The sequence below is a fragment of the Entelurus aequoreus genome, linkage group LG17, assembly GCF_033978785.1.
Source record: "Entelurus aequoreus isolate RoL-2023_Sb linkage group LG17, RoL_Eaeq_v1.1, whole genome shotgun sequence".
Taxonomy (NCBI): Eukaryota; Metazoa; Chordata; class Actinopteri; order Syngnathiformes; family Syngnathidae; genus Entelurus; species Entelurus aequoreus.
In genome coordinates this window covers 45,048,514-45,068,417 of record NC_084747.1, presented here as the reverse complement: position 1 = coordinate 45,068,417, position 19,904 = coordinate 45,048,514, and the positions used below count along the sequence as shown (strand labels likewise).

Genomic DNA, 19,904 nt, shown 5'->3' with positions numbered 1-19,904 from the left:
AAGAGCAAATATAATTGAACGGAAAAGTAAACTGGAAGTGACGCTTCCAAAATCGGACCCACTTTGCGTTCAATTTGGTCTCATCATTATCCCAAAGGATAAAAATGAGGAATTCAATGGGGTTCTGCCGTTTAATTCGCTGGAGCGAAATACAAGAAAACACTGGAGACCATTCCCAGAGACATCAGCAGGCCTTGAATTTTAACTTTTTAAGGTCGAGGCAAGTGCTGCCTTAAAGGAGGGCTCATATTTTAGGGCACCAAGGCAAACATTATTTTCTTTCCAAACTTGTCAGCTTTTTGTCATTTCATGATGCCTTTATCTTTAGTTTTACATTTTGATAGAGTTAAGTATTATTTGTATTATTATGTACATTTATATGTACATGTAGATGATGTATCGGGACAGAAATATGTCATATAGGAATTAACTATACACAATAAAACATGAACAAAATGCTGTGTCACGTAAATGTTTTTTGAAGCAATACCTTTGTGACATGAAAAAAACACAATTAATGTAAATGCTAATGAAGATGAAGTCTAATAAACACGCTTTGTTCTTCTCTTGGTTCAGTACAACAGTTTGGCCAACAAAAACAAAGAGGAGTGACACCTCTCACATCGAATACACAATCCTCACAAGCTTCGTTCAGTTCGGTGAGATGACAAAACGTTTTCGCTAGTATTGATGTTATTTGAACACTGATAGAGTTTGGCAGTTAAATAAAGGACAAGTGAACATCCAAGTAAACAAACATGGACAAACACATCACCTGCTGCAAAAGATCAAATAGTTTTCTCCTTCGATGTATACTTTTAGTGTGGGGACAAGTGCGTCTGTCTCCAATATTGTCCACACCTGTTTCCGTCTAAACCAGGGGTGTCAAACTCATTTTAGCCGCATGGAGAACCATCTATTCCTATGTGGGCCGGACTGGTAAAATCATGGCATAATAACTTTAAAATACAACTACGGCAACTTCAGATTGTTTTCTTGGTTTTACTTTGGCCTAAAATAGAACAAGCACATTCTGAAAAAAGGACATATCACATATGATCCTCTTGACAAAACAATTCAAGTTAGTTGAAAAATCTGCGGAAAAAAATGGTACAGTTTCAAAAACTCCATGAAGAACACAATGAATTTAGACTTAATCTCAGTGTATCTACAAAGCAATTCAACTTTAAGTCACAGCCCATGTAGGATTGAGCAAAAAACATAAGAAAGCATAAATAAAAACTCCTCTATGTATCAACTACCTCATTTGTCTTTCCACTGTTCACTTTCTTTGAATTTTCACAGAAGAAACTAATTTTCACAGAACCATATCAATGTGTCTCATGCAGCATTTTAAGTGGGGTTACCAATTGTTTATTTTACTCCTGTGTGTTTTACGTTGGGTCAGGGGGGAGGAGTCCCAGCCCCGCTACTGTGTACCTCTTGCTTGGTATACTTGCTCGCCCCAATATAAACAATTTGCTTGCCTAACAGAATTGCTATTGCGACATCCAGTGGACACATTTAGAAAAACAGTTTATTTAATTTAAAAATGCAGCTCAATTTTACACTGACTCATCTCGCGGGCCGGATTGAACCTGTTCGAGGGCCTGATCCGGCCCACGGGCCGCATGTTTGACATCCCTGGTCTAAACAGAGCAATGCGCTCTTAAACGCACGGCGGGAAGCGAGGGAAAATGACGTTAAACCAAGCGCTTGGCTCCGTTTACTCCGAGGGGAAATCTCCCGAGCAAAGTCCGTGTCCTTAGTCCGCCATGATTATCAAGCCTGACTTCCTTTTGCCTAAAATGCGTTTTTTTTTGGTAATTAAAAAAATGAGACGGTATTACTAACCGAATTATCATTATACCGTTTACTGTTACATCCCTAGTCCATTAACAAGTAAAAAGTCAGGGGCGGTCACGGCATGTTCTTGCCGCAAAAATTGTTGGTCAATTTTTTAGGGCTTACGGTTGCAGCTTTTGCCGCGGTATCCGTGATTAAATTTGAGCCCTGCATCAGGGGGTAAACATTAAATACACTTCAGGGCTGCAACGATTAATCGGTTGGATGAAATAATTAGACTAGAAAAGAGCTTTGATATAAGCTGGCAATATTGATCCTTCCTACAACATCATCTTACAGTCGGAATGGGATTGATATGGTTTCACTCGTTGCGGTTTACCTGACACATATAACGTGACACATTTGGGGCATGCACTATCCACTTTAGCCCGACCCCCGTCCTCATCCACATCCATACCCTTCCCTACTGTATATTCAGGCAGACCAGATGCCTACGAGGTGTATTGAAAAGTGGCATGACGAAGTATACCGCCACCAAGCTACACTACCGGACAGTCCTGTTATAATGTGTTTATGATCAATGGCACTTAAAATATGACCTGTTGCTTTCATATAATGTGATTTCCAGCAAGCAAAAAAAAACAACAATGATTATTTACACTTCAGAGTTTACGTTTCTGTGACAATCAATGACTCTAAATAAATACAAAATCCAACTGATAAACACCTGCATGCCTTCCTTGCTAACATTGAGTTAATGTACACTGAACCTTGAATATTAAACAAACACAGGAAGCCTTCACTTGCACATGTTGCGATAACGACTGGAAAGCAAAGCGCTTCAATTAACCATCTCGGAGCCGCCAGTGAGAGAGCACAGGGAGTGAGTGATGGACTAGAAAAACACATTCTCATGGGAAAGGAGGATGAACAGTTCCTATTTGATCTGTGCAGCAGCAGAGACAACAAGGCCAACTATAGACCACTAAAGGATGGTTTCTGGCTCGCTACATGACACGTCTCCTCCAGTTGCATTTATCCTGCTGTGTAGTAAAAAAAAAATACCACAAAAAAACAAGCAGACTCGATCTTTTTCCTTGTTTTGTTCCAGGCGTGCAAAAAGGTGTGTTCTTCCACATGAATGCATGACATCAAGCCGAGGACCTGGGAGACATTTTAACTTTTTTTTTTTTTTTTTTATAAACGTGGGACCACATGCGCCCAAAACCGTTGGGATGGGTTCATACGTTGTTGTCCTGTTGTACATAATGATATCTGGCTGGGATCAAGTCCGACACAGCTGATGGTTTTCTCAAAATAGTAAATAGTAAAATTGGGCGATTCATCCAAAAACAATCAAGACAGATATTTAGAGCTTCTAATAATACACCACCTCCTTAAATTCAGTGGCGAGCCGTGCGTTTCCCACCTAGGCCTTCAGTGATGTCCTACTTAGTCCGACTTCAATAAATACCTCTCAAAATACCATAATTTATGTCGCCACATGACCACGGCTTGTAAAAAATACAATTAGAGATGTCCGATAATGGCTTTTTTGCCGATATCCGATATTCCAATATTGTCCAACTCTTAATTACCGATTCCGATATCAACCGATACCGATATATACAGTCGTGGAATTAACACATTATTATGCCTAATTTTGTTGTGATGCCCCGCTGGATGCATTAAACAATGTAACAAGGTTTTCCAAAATAAATCAACTCAAGTTATGGAAAAAAATGCCAACATGGCACTGCCATATTTATTATTGAAGTCACAGAGTGCATTATTTTTTTTAACATGCCTCAAAACAGCAGCTTGGAATTTGGGACATGCTCTACCTGAGAGAGCATAAGGAGGTTGAGGTGGGCGGGTTTGAGGGGTAGGGGTTGCGGGGGGTGATTGTAGCATCCCGGAAGAGTTAGTGCTGCAAGGGTTTCTGGGTATTTGTTCTGTTGTGTTGCGGATGTTCTCCCGAATTGTGTTTGTCATTCTTGTTTTGTGTGGGTTCACAGTGTGGCACATATTTGTAAAAGTGTTAAAGTTGTTTATATGGTCACCCTCAGTGTGACCTGTATGGCTATTGACCAATTATGATTTGCATTCACTTGTGTGTGTGAAAAGCCATAGATATTATGTGATTGGGCCGGCACGCAAAGGCAGTGCCTTTAAGGTTTATTAGCGCTCCGTACTTCTCCCTACGTCCGTGTACCACTCCGTACAGAGGTGTTTTAAAAAGTCATAAATTGTACTTTTTGAAACCGATACCGATAATTTCCGATATCACATTTTAAAGCATTTATCGGACGATAATATTGGCAGTCTGATATTATCGGACATCTCTAAATGCAATACAGAAACACACTTGTGCACTGCGGGGCATTGAATCAAAAAAGGGCAATTTTTTGGCGCATTTAAAAATCAATAAATAAAAATGTGTGAAAAAATATATTTGAACTCACAACACCGCTCGTAGTTGGTTGATTTGAGTGGAAGTGGCAGGCAAACGGTTATATCTGCCACCTAATCAACGTTTTGCTCTGAAGCCGCACATATCTTGTGACTGGGTCTGAACGATGATAGAATGGATGAAAAGCGGATGTGACGATAGCTCGTAGAGTACGTTAAAGGCAGAGTATTTAAGGCACGCCCCCAAAACTGTGGTCCGGGTGGACGAGATATAATGACTGATGAACACCTTGGTTGGATAATGAAGGTTGCCTCAGCTCAAAGCCTGAGCCCCGACATTAATGAACTAGCATTCAAGAAAAGATGCCAGGTATCTGGCTTGGGCACATCAGATTAGATCAGTGTGTTGCAAACTGAGGAGTTTAAAGTCCTGAATGGTTGTTTTATTCATTGTTATTTTATTTTCAAATTTATTAGCCTGTGGAAAAAGTTAATGTTGATATTTACCTCAGAAGGCTGCAAATAGAAAAGAGGCATTCCATCTTTATTTAAATTGTATTTGATATGCCATTGATATTTTATTATTATTATTATTATTATTTGAAACTCGATTTTGCATGTCACTATAAAATTATATAAGCCTTGCTTGTTCAATATTCAATGCAAAACTTGTTTGGGTCCCTATTAAAAGGTGAATTTTTTCAACCTTGGCCCGCGGCTTTGTTCAGTTTTAAATTTTGGCCCACTCTGTATTTGAGTTTGACACCCCTGTCTTAAGGTATTCATGTGTGATTTCCACACGGGCATGTCTGAATGACTCGCCTCCATCTTTCTGGCGTCACTTCCTCTTCGAACTCAGTTTGTAAACGATCAATAAGTCCATACAAAGCTAAGGGCCGGAGATTCAAAAAATAGACGGCGCACTTACCCGTGTAAAAAATTGTCAGAGGAGGGGGACCTTAAACGCTGGATTTGTGGGGCTGAAACGGGGCTTAGGCTAAATAATTATTTGTTCAAGGGGTTATCCGGTGGAGCGGTATTGCCTGTAAGCTTAAATTGTGCATGCAACTATGTGAATCCCAAATGTAGGAGGTGGTTCCTGTAGAAATATGGTTCCTTACATATGGTTCCATATCAGCCAAGCAGACAAAATGTACGCAATGTATCCATCCATTTTCTACCCCTTGTCCCTCTTGAGGTCGCCTATCCCAGCTGCATTCGGGCAGAAGGCGGGGTAAACCCTGGACAAGTCGCCAGCTCATCGACATATCGGTAAATACTGCACATGCCAGCTGCAGACGGGAATTTACTCTAATTCTGGAGTTGAATTAATTTAAAGTATTTCTCCAACATCATACGTTCTGGGATGCTGTACTGCAATCAATTCAGATGAACAGCCTGGAGACACAGTATTTAATGCCCTTCAAAAAGAAATGCTTGCTGCAGCACTGCACCTGTGCATCAGTGAGCTTGGCTTTCTTCCAAACGCAGATGTCCAACTCAAAAAGTGTTTCAAGGTGTGCTGTGCTCTTGCAAACTCCTCAGAGCCTCCCAATCATTTTTCTCCAACCCCCCCCCCCCAACCCTTTTCTCTCTCTCCATCATTTTCTTAACTTGCACTCATCTGTCATGCTCCCAGCCCCCAGAGGACAATGTTTCTTTGACCCTGTTGGAGCCTGATGGCCTGTTATCTGAGCCGCCCCATTGAGAGCAAAAACATGCTCCACAGGGACTACTAGACATTGTTATTTGGATACAGGCGTCAGAAACACGGAGCTGGCTTTTGTTGTACAGCTTTTGCCGCTACGTTCGAGTAAATAAGATATGGATTTGCCACGGTGACTGCAATTTAGAATGACAAATCAAAGATATCAATGTGAGCCTGACGTCATTAATCAATGATGGCCACAAGTCAGTCTACCAAAACAATGCACCCATAATGAATGAATAACCAAACAAAAGCATATACTGCCTGTAAGGTGTGAGCATTTCAATTATTAGCTTAGACTTTTCGGAGTGGACACCTAACTGTTGGCATACACCACAAATGATCTCATTAACGTCTTAATTCAATTACCTGCATAGCTGCTAAGTGCATGGTCTATAAAAGCAAGTCTCCGTCAGGGTCTCTAGTCTCTAATTAGAGCTAAGTTTGTTGGTACTGTTGTTAACAATGAACTCAACAGCGAGTTATTTGCTTTACATGAGAGGTGTCAAACTCATTTTAGATCGGGGGCCACATGGAGAAAAATCTACTCGCAAGTGGGTAAAATCACGGCACGATAACTTAAAAATAAAGACAACTTCAGATTGTTTTCTTTGTTTAAAAATACAGCGAGCACGTTCTGAAATTGTACAAATCATAATGTTGTTGGGTTTTTTGTACACTTACATGTTGCGGTTAATAGTATTATATCTTTGTCGTTATTTATACTTTCTGAATAAATCATGTGATAATATTCATCAGTCAACTCATTGGTGTTAATTTAAAATTTATCAAGGTAAAAAAATAATATCAAAATCAAATTACAGTATGTTATTTATTAGGGATGTCCGATAATGGTTTTTTTGCCGATATCCGGTATTCGGATATTGTCCAACTCTTAATTACCGATACCGATATTGATATATACAGTCGTGGAATTAACACATTATTATGCCTAATTTGGACAACCAGGTATGGTGAAGATAAGGTCCTTTTCTTTAAAAAAATAAAATAAAATAAAATAAGATAAATAAATTAAAAACATTTTCTTGAATAAAAAAGAAAGTAAAACAATATAAAAACAGTTACATAGAAACTAGTAATTAATGAACATTAGTAAAATTAACTGTTAAAGGTTAGTATTATTTAGTGGACCAGCAGCACGCACAATCATGTGTGCTTACGGACTGTATCCCTTGCAGACTGTATTGATATATATTGATATATAATGTAGGAACCAGAATATTAATAACAGAAAGAAACAACCCTTTTGTGTGAATGAGTGTGAATGAGTGTAAATGGGGGAGGGAGTTTTTTTTTTGGGTTGGTGCACTAAGTGTATCTTGTGTTTTTTATGTTGATTTAATAAAAAATAAAAAAATAAAAAAATAAAAAACGATACCGATAATAAAAAAAACGATACCGATAATTTCCGATATTACATTTCAAAGCACTTATCGGCTACATAAATAATAGAGATGTCCGATAATATCGGCCTGCCGATATTATCGGACATCTCTATTATTTATGTAGTTTGCTCATTTTCCTCGACTGGTGCACTAACATCATGTGTTTTTTTGTTTTTTTTACATATGTAGCATAATCTACCAAGACACAAATAATTGCTATTGCGACATCTAGTGGACACATTTAGAACAACGGTTTCTTTCATTCAAAAATTTCGGCTCATTTTTATACTTAGCAAACTCATCCCGCGGGCCGGATAAAACCTGTTCGTGGGCCTGATCCAGCCCTCGGGCCTTACGTTTGGCACCCCTGCTTTAGATCATTATCGGGCCGGTATGAGGACAGGTATGAAGATATTATGACATCATACCGATAAATCCGATAACATGACAACATTCTACTATTGCTACTGTAACCGATTAAAAGAAAGGAAAATAATCTCCAGGCACGATTACCTGTATTTTGCTGTAAATGGGTTAGCGTGAGCAAATCAAACGCTCCTTTTCACCTGCTTGTGCTGTAAACTTCTTCTGCACTCACTGTTAACAAATTGTGTGGGTAGGCCTGAGGAATCAGCCCTCCTTTAAGGCAACACTTTCCTTGACCTTAAAAAGTTGAAATTCGAGGCCTGCAGACATGTTAGACATGAATTGATTTACATGGACCCCGACTTAAACAAGTTGAAAAACTTATTCGGGTGTTACCATTTAGTGGTCAATTGTACGGAATATGTACTGTACTGTGCTATCTACTAATACAAGTTTCAATCAATCAATCAATTAGAAGCTGTCTGAGCGAGACACCGACACCTAAACCATACAGTATATTTCAAACTCCCACGTCTGAGAGGTACCATTTCAGAAAAAACTTGCGAGGAACATGCGACCAATCCGTACGACGGGCTTCTGAAAATAAGAAACCTAGTTAGCTTTGTCATACTTCTAGTTTATCTTTTGCATCAAACAGGCTTCCACGAATAAGTAAACGTATGGAAACACCAAATTATTTTTTTTAAGACAGCAGGCGTTCTTCGCCTCTGACCACAGAACTTTCCTCCAGAAGGTCTTATCTTTGTCCATGTGACGTCAGATGAAACAAAAATTGAGCTGTTAGGCCACAATACCCAGCAATATGTTTGGGGGGGAAAAGGTGAGGCCTTTAATCCCAGGAACACCATACCTATTGTCAAGCATGGTGGTGGTAGTATTATGCTCTGGGCTTGTTTTGTTGCCAATTGGAACTGGTGCTTTACAGAGAGTAAATGGGACAATGAAAAAGGAGGATTACCTCCAAATTCTTCAGCACAACCTAAAATTATCAGGGTCTTGGGCGCAGTTAAAGTTAAAGTACCAATGATTGTCACACACACACTAGGTGTGGCGAAATGGGTGACCCAACAGAACAATGACCCCAAACACATGTCAAAAGTGGTAAAGGAATGGCTAAATCAGGCTAGAATTAAGGTTTTAGAATGGCCTTCCCAAAGACTTGACGTGTGGACAATGCTGAAGAAACAAGTCCATGTCAGAAAAACCAACAAATTAAGCTGAACTGCACCAATTTTGTCAAGAGGGGGGCGGGGTTTGGTGGTAGCAGGGGTGTATATTGTAGTGTCCCGGAAGAGTTAGTGCTGCAAGAGGTTCTGGGTATTTGTTCTGTTGTGTTTATGTTGTGTTACGGTGCGGCTGTTCTCCCGAAATGTGTTTATCATTCTTGTTTGGTGCGGGTTCACAGTGTGGCGCATATTTGTAACAGTGTTAAAGTTGTTTATACGGCCATCCTCAGTGTGACCTGTATGGCTGTTGATCAAGTATGCATTGCATTCACTTATGTGTGTATAAAAGCCGCATATATTATGTGAATGGGCCGGCACGCTGTTTGTATGGAGGAAAAGCGGACGTGACGACAAGTTGTAGAGGACGCTAAAGGCAGTGCCTTTAAGGCACGCCCCCAATATTGTTGTCCGGGTGGAAATCGGGAGAAATTTGGGAGAATGATTGCCCCGGGAGATTTTCGGCAGGGGCACTGAAATTCGGGAGTCTCCTGGGAAAATCGGGAGGGTTGGCAAGTATGTTAACATTGCTGTATGTATACTTTTGACCCAGCAGATTTGGTCACATTTTTAGTAGACACATAATAAATTAATAAAAGAACCAAACTTCATGAATGTTTTTTGGGACCAACAAGTATGTGCTCCAATCACTCTATCACAAAAAATATGAATTGTAGAAATTATTGGAAATCCAAGACAGTCATGACATTATGTTCTTTACAAGTGTATGTAAACTTTTAAACACAATTGTAAGTGCTGCTGTGGCATTGTTATGCAGAATAATTGTCAATACATACACATGTGGTCAAAGTCAGCTAAGTTTCCCAATCAACCCTTTCCTCTATGCCAGGGGTGTCCAAAGTGCGGCCCGGGAGCCATTTGCGGCCCGCAGGTAATGTTTTAACGGCCCCGTGGCACATTCTAAAAATACGATGAAAAAAAATTAAAAACATAAAAAGTGGAATAAAAGAGCAAACAGGTGAAATGTGACAATAAAATGTTTCTTTCTTTAAAAACTAATAATGAATCAAAATCAATGTCATTATGAATTATTGACCTATTCAAGGCTCCAATTACGTCACATTAAATATTCCACTTTGAGACATTTTTTGGGGAAAATGTTGCATATTTTGTGTTTGCCATATAAAAAACTAAGCTGTTTTTTTTTTTAAACAAGGGCCTAAAACGAACAAACAAAAAACATAAAGAACAATAAAAGTTATAATTGACGGCTGGATCTGAAGTTGATCTTGAGACTATTGTGTTAAAAGTTAAAAAAAAAAAGTATGATTTATTTTTTAATACTTTACTGAGCAGGACCCTTTTGGATCCCCAATAATATTAGTGGGACTTTTTTTTTTTTTTTTTTTTTTTTAAGTGTCATTGCTCAAAAAATAATAATGAATCAATGTTGTTATGAGTTATGCTATGAGCGCCAATTATTATATAGTCTCAAATATTCCACTTTAAAATGTTATTGAGGGAAAATATTGCATGTTTTGTGTTTTTTCATAAAAAAACAGGGTTTTCTTTGACAAAAAGAGCACACAGCGTGAATCTTTAAAAAAAAACAACTTTATATTGACAGATAGACCTAATGTTGATCTGGAGATTTTAAACCTTGGATAATAATAATAATAATACTAAATAATGACACATTTTAAATATTTGTTTTACCTAAACCCTTTGGCGTCCCCAGGATCAAGCCTGAGTGGAGGCCTAAATGTATATTTTTTATACATATATCAGTGTTTCCCATAAACTGCTAAGATACCTGTGGCGGTGGGGGCGTGGATAAGGGCGTGGCTATGGGCGTGGTCACCATGACATCATTGAGTAATTTGCATAATTTACTACAATGATTTGATTTTCTCTAAAAAGGCTCAAAAAATGTATACTTACTAATTAATAATAACAGTTTTGTTTTAAACGTCCATCCATCCATCCATCCATCCATCCATTTTACAATATAATTACAACATTTTATGTACATATTTATATACAGATTTGAACAATAAGTTATTCACTGAAATATATTTATTAATTGTGGTTCTTAAAAAAATATATCTTATAAAATATAAAAGCTAAAATGTCTCAAAGCTCTGCCCCTTTAATTAGTGCATATTAAATAATTTAACTTTAGCCTACTACTACAACCATATTATTTACCAGCAACATAAAGTGAAACAGAGGCAGAGGTGTCCTGCCACAGTCAGTAACAAATAAACAGAAAACAGTAGTGGTGGTAGATAGACACAGAGCTTCATCAAACATCTGATCCACTGAACAAAGAGCTCCAAAAATCTTGAACTTTAGACTGCCATCAGTTTTACTCCCTACACTTAACCATGTGTTTCCTACTGCCTGCACACTTTGCACCCTTTGTTATATACACATGTTGTGTTTCTAATATAAATACATTTAATAAAGTCAAATACAAATAAGGCAACAAGAGAAGTATCCTACACTTCTCTTTTGTAAAGTAAATCTGAACAGCCGATATGGGCATCTACATCAACTATATGATTTGCCTGAGAAGCTGGAGAGGACAAAAAAAAAAAAATATATATATATATATATTTTTTTTATTTTTATTTTTTATTTTTTTAATTTTATTTGTGGCGGACGTCATTCTTTGGTGGCGGGCCGCCACAAATAAATGAATGTGTGGGAAACCCTGTATATTGTATTGGTTTTAAATAAATAAAAATAAATAAAAAATATCAAAATGGCCCCCGCTTGCTTTGATATTTCAGTGTGCGGCCCTCAGCGGGAAAAGTTTGGACACCCCTGCTCTATGCAGTTCAGGTAAATAACACTCCTGGCTATAATTAGAAAATATGCTGGCATTTAAAAACAACACTTGTAACATGGCCGAGTGTCCATCCAGAGTAACACTCCAGGGTATTAAAATAAATGCACCCACTCGCTCTGAGACTCCCTTTGCCAATCCCACGAAGCTCATCAAGGATGCCGTTTCACTCGACCCCTGATTGGCCACATCACTTAGCACTTAGCATGAAAAGCTCTCTATTCCGTCCCTGGGGGAGTCTTAGTGGTGACCCGCGGGCAGCGAAGTGGTCTCAATATATGGCCTGAGTGACTAGTTCAACTCTTTCCAAAGTTAGTGATAACATTTTGAAAAGAGAGTAGGGGAGAAAATGTACTTTGAGTGCGGTCGGAAATTGAAAAACTTCACAGACGGATAGAAGCGTCGTAAAGGAAACATGACAGATTCTTTCAGGCTGCTTGAATCCCCCTTGATTTTTCTTTGATTGGGACTGAAGAGTTACTTCGGGATCTCCTCTGGTGTAAAGCTATCAGGCATTTTATCGTTCTGGCACCACTTCAGACAACAAGGGCGTCTCTCCAAGGGCCTCTTTTCCTGCAACTCTCATCTACATCCTATTAAGTCGTCCATTTAAAGTACAGCGTACAGCACGTGCATGAATCATACGTACGGTATGAGCAGGCTCCTAATGTATTCATATCATTAGCTTAGAGACCTTTTTATGGGAACTGCGTCCTTGCAGACATATCCTACACGTATAATAAATGTTTATTCAGGCAGATTGTTCCATAATGTAATTATTTTATAGCCTAAGGTGATCAAATTTAACTGACCTAATCAAATTGTCTTCCCTTATACGAGGCTACACATTCCGAGCCGATCCATTTTGGTATTTCAAACGAAAGTGCAATAAATATGCATCTGATTTACAACCCGCAGAACAGATGACTCGACATGTAAAAAAACCCTAAAACTGCTTGTGAAGCACCCCGAGTGAGAATGATTAAAGAAAGACAGGGAAATAATGGGCAGTGATCATATTTCAGGCTTTTAGTCACATGTATTTCATCCTGATTTGATGCTTGCTTACATATTAAAACAAGTGCGTGTGGCAATATGAGACGCAAGGGTCACTGTTGGCCTACAAAAGTTATTATACTGGGCAGATAATAACTGTATATTTAAAGAAAAAATGCCTATATGTAAACTTTGTCATAGGTGACAAAGCACAAAGTACAAACCCCGTTTCCATATGAGTTGGGAAATTGTGTTAGATGTAAATATAAACGGAATACAATGATTTGCAAATAATTTTCAACCAATATTCAGTTGAATATGCTACAAAGACAACATATTTGATGTTCAAACTGATAAACATTTTTTTTTATTTTGCAAATAATCATTAAGTTTAGAATTTGATGCCAGCAACACATGACAAAGAAGTTGGGAAAGGTGGCAATAAATACTGATAAAGTTGAGGAATGCTCATCAAACACTTATTTGGAACATCCCACACGTGTGCAGGCTAATTGGGAACAGGTGGGTGCCATGATTGGGTATAAAAAAAAGCTTCCCAAAAAATGCTCAGTCTTTCACAAGATAGGATGGGGCGAGGTACACCCCTTTGTCCACAAATAGTCAAACAGTTTAAGAACAACGTTTCTCAAAGTGCAATTGCAAGAAATTTAGGGATTTCAACATCTACGGTCCATAATATCATCAAAAGGTTCAGAGAATCTGGAGAAATCACTCCACGAAAGCGGCATGGCCGGAAACCAACATTGAATGACCGTGACATTCGATCCCTCAGACCGCACTGTATCAAAAACCGACATCAATTTCTAAAGGATATCACCACATGGGCTCGGGAACACTTCAGAAAACCACTGTCACTAAATACAGTTTGTCGCTACATCTGTAAGTGCAAGTTAAAGCTCTACTATGCAAAGCGAAAGCCATTTATCAACAACACCCAGAAACGCCGCCGGCTTCTCTGGCCCCGAGATCATCTAAGATGGACTCATGCGAAGTGGAAAAGTGTTCTGTGGTCTGACGAGTCCACATTTCAAATTGTTTTTGGAAATATTCGACATCGTGTGCATCCGAACCAAAGGGGAAGCGAACCATCCAGACTGTTATCGACGCAAAGTTCAAAAGCCAGCATCTGTGATGGTATGGGGGTGCATTAGTGCCCAAGGCATGGGCAACTTACACATCTGTGAAGGCACCATTAATGCTGAAAGGTACATACAGGTTTTGGAATAACAAATGCTGCGGCGTCTTTTTCATGGACGCCCCTGCTTATTTCAGCAAGACAATGCCAAGCCACATTCAGCACGTGTTACAACAGCGTGGCTTTGTAAAAAAAGAGTGCAGGTACTTTCCTGGCCCGCCTGCAGTCCAGACCTGTCTCCCATCGAAAATGTGTGGCGCATTATGAAGCGTAAAATACGACAGCGGAGACCCCGGACTGTTGAACGACTGAAGCTCTACATAAAACAAGAATGGGAAATAATTCCACTTTCAAAGCTTCAACAATTAGTTTCCTCAGTTCCCAATCGTTTATTGAGTGTTGTTAAAAGAAAAGGTGATGTAACACAGTGGTGAACATGCCCTTTCCCAACTACTTTGGCACGTGTTGCAGCCATGAAATTCTAAGTTATTATTTGCAAAAAAAAAAAAAAGTTTATGAGTTTGAACATGAAATATCTTGTCTTTCAATTGAATATGGGTTGAAAAGGATTTGCAAATCATTGTATTCCGTTTATATTTACATCTAACACAATTTCCCAACTCGTATGGAAACGGGGTTTGTATGTTTTTAGTACATGACACAGACCGCACTTTGGACACCCCTGGCCTAGAATAGAATCAGAATCAGAATCAGAATCACTTTATTAATCCCCGAGGGGAAATTAAAATTTTCAGCACAATCCCATTCAAGATCAGACAAACATTACAGGGAGACAGAACATAGAATTTCTACACACATACAGATTGGCCCCCGACTCAATGTGGCCCCCCAAGTCAAAATATTTTCCCAGCTCTGGTCTATATCGTGCAACCCTAAAAGAAAATGCATCTAAAAATTGCCAATTAGTCTGTAAAGCAAATTAAGTAAAAAAAATACAACGTTTTAGCTTGAATCTGAGGTATGGTGTTAATAAGAGGGGAGGGTCCCTATTTCAGAAAATACTGTCATATGTGGAGGATGTGTACAAACCAACAGACTCCTCCTGGTTTTACCGAGAGTATGTTTGCCTGGGTTGCTGGGTGACTGTCTTATTTTCTCATCTCGGGAATTGGCTGTGCTGCTCCCTGGCTGATTATGCGTCCCACCTTTGTGCGACTAAAAAGGACGCAGACGCTGAATGCACACAGTCACGTACACGTCTAACCTTTCTTTCTCCTTTACGACGTTCTCTCGTGCACATCAGCTCCCCCGGGGCGTTGTTAATAGCAAGCGACTCAGTGGGCTGCGGTACTGGCTGGCTGTAATGTTGGAGATCATTCAGACACTGTGCGATTACTCCATTAGACTTTATCCAACTAACAGACAGAAGCATTATGATGGTCGACCACAAGCCTACTGTAAGTGCTACGGCTACCATTATACAACCACAACAAACCTGGGAAAAAAAACATAGCAACAACAACAAAAGTGGATTTCCAACAAAAAATTGATGTACGTTCAAATCGTAGGCATGAAAAAATGTGCACTCTAGTTCAGGGTAGGGTTGTAAGGTATACCGGTATTGGTATAGTACCGCGATACTAATGAATCATATTCGGTACTATACCGCCTCTGAAAAGTACCGTCCCCCGTCCCCACCCGTCATCGTCACGTCGTGTCATTGCTGGTTTTACGAGCAGAGGAGCATGTTCGGCAGCGCACAATCACAGAGTACTTACAAGCGGACACAGTGTGTAGACAGAAAAGGGAGAACGGACGCATTTTCCAGATCAACGACGTATGAAAAAAATAGTGATTTTTTTTTAGTTGCGATTTCCTTCTCTGCATGAAAGTTTTAAAGTAGCATATATTCATGCAGTATGAAGAAGAATGTTTTAATGTAGACACATAGAATCATCATACTGCTGTGATTATATGCATCAAGTGTTCAATCAAGGCTAAGGCAAAATATCGAGATATATATCGTGTATCGCGAAATGGCCTTAAAATATCGCGATATTAAAAAAAGGCCATATCGCCCAGCCCTAGTTTAAAGTCATATCCAACAATTGCGACAACAACTTTTTACTGTCAACTGAGTTTAGTTTTTTAAATGATTTCTGCTGGTGGTGTGCCTCCGGATTTTTTCCACACAAAAAATGTGCCTCGGCTCAAAAAAGGTTGAAAAACACTGCTGTAGACCACAATGAAGTGTTTTCAATTTAGACAAAAAGAAAAAAAAATATGACTCCTTTAATGCGCCCTATAATCCGGTGCGCCTTTTATATGAAAAAAGATCGAAAATAGACCATTCATCGGCAGTGCGCCTTATAATCCGGTGCGCCCTATGGTCCGGAAAATACCGTATATAAGTAAAGGGGTCCCAGTTCTTTGGCCTGGATGACGTCAAAGACCCCTCTTCTACACCACACTGCAAAAAGTGAAATCTAAGTAAGATTAAATATCTCAAATAAGGGTGATATTTGCTTATTTTCTGTCTGATAAGATCATTCTTCTCACTAAGCAGATTTTATGTTAGTCTTTTACTTGTTTTAAGTGTTTTGGTCCTAAATGATCTCATTAAGATATTACAGCTTGTTGCTGAGATGTTATGACCTATATTGAGTAAAACATGCTTGAAACTAGAATATCAACAGTTGCAAAGCTGTGTCATCAACACTCACAAGTATAAAACTACTTTTTTAAAGTAATAATTTCTTATTTTAAGCATGAAAAAAAAATCATGACTTTGCCACAATTGTGTCTCATAATTAAAACAGATGACAGCCAAATGGACTTTGCTGTTTTATTTTCAATGAAACAATAGAAAATACGTACTCATACAGTAGTACAGTTGGCACAGTACAGCAAACGGACAGTTAATATTTAAACATTTAACATGTGACATTTCTAACAATTTTGAACAGAAATAGTTCATGCACATTCAGGTAAATTTTTCAAAACTACAATTTAAAAAAATTTGTCCGGGGGCCGGGCTGTATATACCGTATTTCCTTGAATTGGCGCAGGGAATATAGTATTCGCACGTCTAGAATTACAGCCGGGTCAAACTCGTTTCTCATAATAATTAACGCATGCTTGGCCTTATCGCCGGTTCATTATTAACGCCGGATCAAATTCGTTTCGCAAAATATTAATTTTATTAACGCATGCCGGGTCAAACTCGTGACGTCACGAGTGACGCTTTACCTGTCCTCCTTTTCAAAATGGAGGAAGCTGATTTCAATAGTTTGAAATCGCACAAAGGCAAAAAGATTAAGAGCTATTCAGTAGGATTTAAGGTCCAAGCTATTGAATACCGGTATGCTAAAAAGAACAGTAAGCAGCTATGTTTTATTAATATACCGTAGCTGCGTGTGTCAAATATTATGAATCATTAAATGACTCCCGCCTTTTGGTGGTAGAGGGCACTAGTGATCCTTTTTGCGACTGCTGGTACTCGGCAGCAGAAGAAGTGGCAGCAAGAGATTGTTTTTTCCCCCCCTTGCCTTGACTTTTAACAAGGAGGATTACATATCTAAAATAAAACAGTTTTCTAAACTGGACTTTCAATCGAAGCAGGAGGTAATAATTAAAGGAATATCTCCATCGAGACAGAGTGACTTTTAAAACTGAAGAAAAATAATACTTCTACAAACAAGTTTGTAATGATAGTGTTTGACCACATGGTGGTAGTAAGAGTCTACAAATGACTAGGAACCAATATATACCGTACTATGTGTCAGGTAGGACTCTTCAGAGAGGAACACACCTTGTACGCACGAGTGTTGAAGTAGCGTTGGTAATATGTGATCGTGATTAAAAGACAGTTCTACAAGTCATCCAACGATGTCTTATTTAAAAACAATAACATGGTACCAGGAGTGAAGAAGGACAGATACTATGTCGCAATCGTCGCAGTTTGCTGAGGTTCTAGAGACTGTTTCAAACCAAGCAACAGCTGAGTCCGATGTTTCATCTACACCTACTGACTTTGAAACAATGCCAATGCAGCACAGGAATGAAGATGTGACTGACGATCCAGACCCTGTGTACAGAAGAAACCAATAATAACATAACAAAGTCATCGATGCTTTTGGTCAGAAGGAGCTGCGCATGGACTTAATTTATAAGTAAAGGTAAGACCATAATAACGTTTTTTTTTTATTAAATGTGCTTTTCATGATGGTATGCTTACAGCACACTCAAAGCGCACGCCTAAATTTACCGCATTCCTTTTGGTAAACGCCGGAGTGAGAAGAGGTTTTAAAATAATTACCGCATGCACGGCCATCCCGCCGGTTTCCGGTAAACGCCGGAGTGACAGGAGGTTTTAAATTAATTAGCGCCCCTGCGGCTATTCAAGGAAATACGGTATGCCCACTAATTGACTGAAAGAGCACGCACTTGGCGCGATGATGTCATGTTATCGATGGAAAAATGCATTTTTAGACCATATGATTTGCCTGAGCGGCTAGGAGACCCCGAGAGTAACAAGCGGTTGCCTTGTTGCCTTTCCATTAAGAACAATAAACTAGTTTTTAGTATAAGTTTGCTGGTTTCAAGAAATGTAATGCAGAGCGCATATCATTATGTCAAGATAATGGCACTAGCATTTACTTCATTTAAGAATATTTTTCCACATATTGAGCAAAAAGGTCTCTTTTTTTTCTACCAAGAAAAATGCACTTGTTACTAGGGATGATACTCGAAACCGGTTTTCCCGGTTGTTCGATAAGAAAAGAACCGAGTCCTCGGACTCGAATCCCTTTTTGAGAACCGGTACCCGTTATCGAGACCACTATAGTAAAGAAAAAGAGTTGGTTCTTTATTCGAACCCCTCGGAACGAATCCCGTCCCGACCAGAAATGCTCCGTGGGACATCACAAGAAATGGCGTCATGTAGCTCAGTCATTAGGCGCAGATAGCGAAAGCAGGAAAAAAATGGACGGGAAAAAGTGCTCCAAGGTGTAATAAAGTTCAAAACAAAAGGTATAATCCAATGAATAACTTTACTGGGAGATTTGAGCAGGGTACAAACACATGAAGAACACTTCTACGACCCACCGGAAACATAGCAACCAGGCTAGCAACGCACCTCCTTTACGGCAGTTGTCGCAACGTTCTTATAGCAACCGCAGCACATACATATATGACATCTCCCTTTTTTAACTTTTGGTTTTCTTTCCTTGTAAACAAAACAAAATCACACTGTATATGTGTTGTCTGTCTAATTATAAATAATGCAGACGAGGCGTGTTGGCTGAGTTCTTGACGTTTACTTTCACGGGTGACGACATGCAACACTTTTCGGGGCTACCGCGCATGCTCGTCACTCCCGTTGCATGATGGGTAGTGTAGTTGTTATATTCCCTAGCTCATAACATCTTTCCCCTATAAAGAAATAATGTTAACTCAATAAAGTGTATTTCTTTTTTTAGCTTTAACTTTTCATTTTTTAGCATTGTAACCACATTTGCAAACAACTTTTCTCGTCATAGAATTTTCTTTCAATAAAGAAATAAAGTGCAAAAATGTCAAAGAATCATAACAAACAGTTATGTCAAATAGCAGCAGAAGTGCACTTTTTGGAGAGCTGTATTATTTTCAGTTTTGTGCCCAAGGGACCGATTTTATTTAACACTATATTATTATTTATACACCTATAGTGATCACAGAGACAGGTTGTTTTTGTGTTACTGTATATATTTGTTTTTCTGAAAAATCCCACTTAATATACTTTGGGTAACAACAGTCAATATTTATTTATTTTATTTTTTTAGGGGGGCAACAGTCAATATTTATTTATTTTTTAGATTAAATTGTTTTCTTTTTTAATAAAAGTGAGCTTTTGTTAAACCAAATATTGTGTGTTTTTTTCCATATACAACAACCTATCTGGACTCGATAAGAGAATCGATAAGGAATCGGTTCGATAAGAGGATTCGATAATAGACTCGAACTCGATAATTTCTTATCAAACATCATCCCTACTTGT

The 19,904-nt window shown here is 38.8% G+C and overlaps 1 protein-coding gene and 1 long non-coding RNA gene across 2 annotated transcripts in view; one reads left to right on the top strand and one right to left on the bottom strand.

The window, feature by feature from the left end:
* pde4d (phosphodiesterase 4D, cAMP-specific) overlaps positions 1 to 19,904 on the bottom strand; it is a 422,736-nt gene that overhangs the window by 300,859 nt on the left and 101,973 nt on the right. The gene's annotated exons all lie outside the window — the stretch shown is intronic.
* LOC133632926 (uncharacterized) overlaps positions 18,025 to 19,904 on the top strand; it is a 108,054-nt gene continuing 106,174 nt past the window's right edge. The window contains exon 1 of the long non-coding RNA XR_009821735.1: positions 18,025 to 18,045. This is a non-coding gene — a long non-coding RNA (uncharacterized LOC133632926). The remainder of the gene's footprint in view (positions 18,046 to 19,904) is intronic.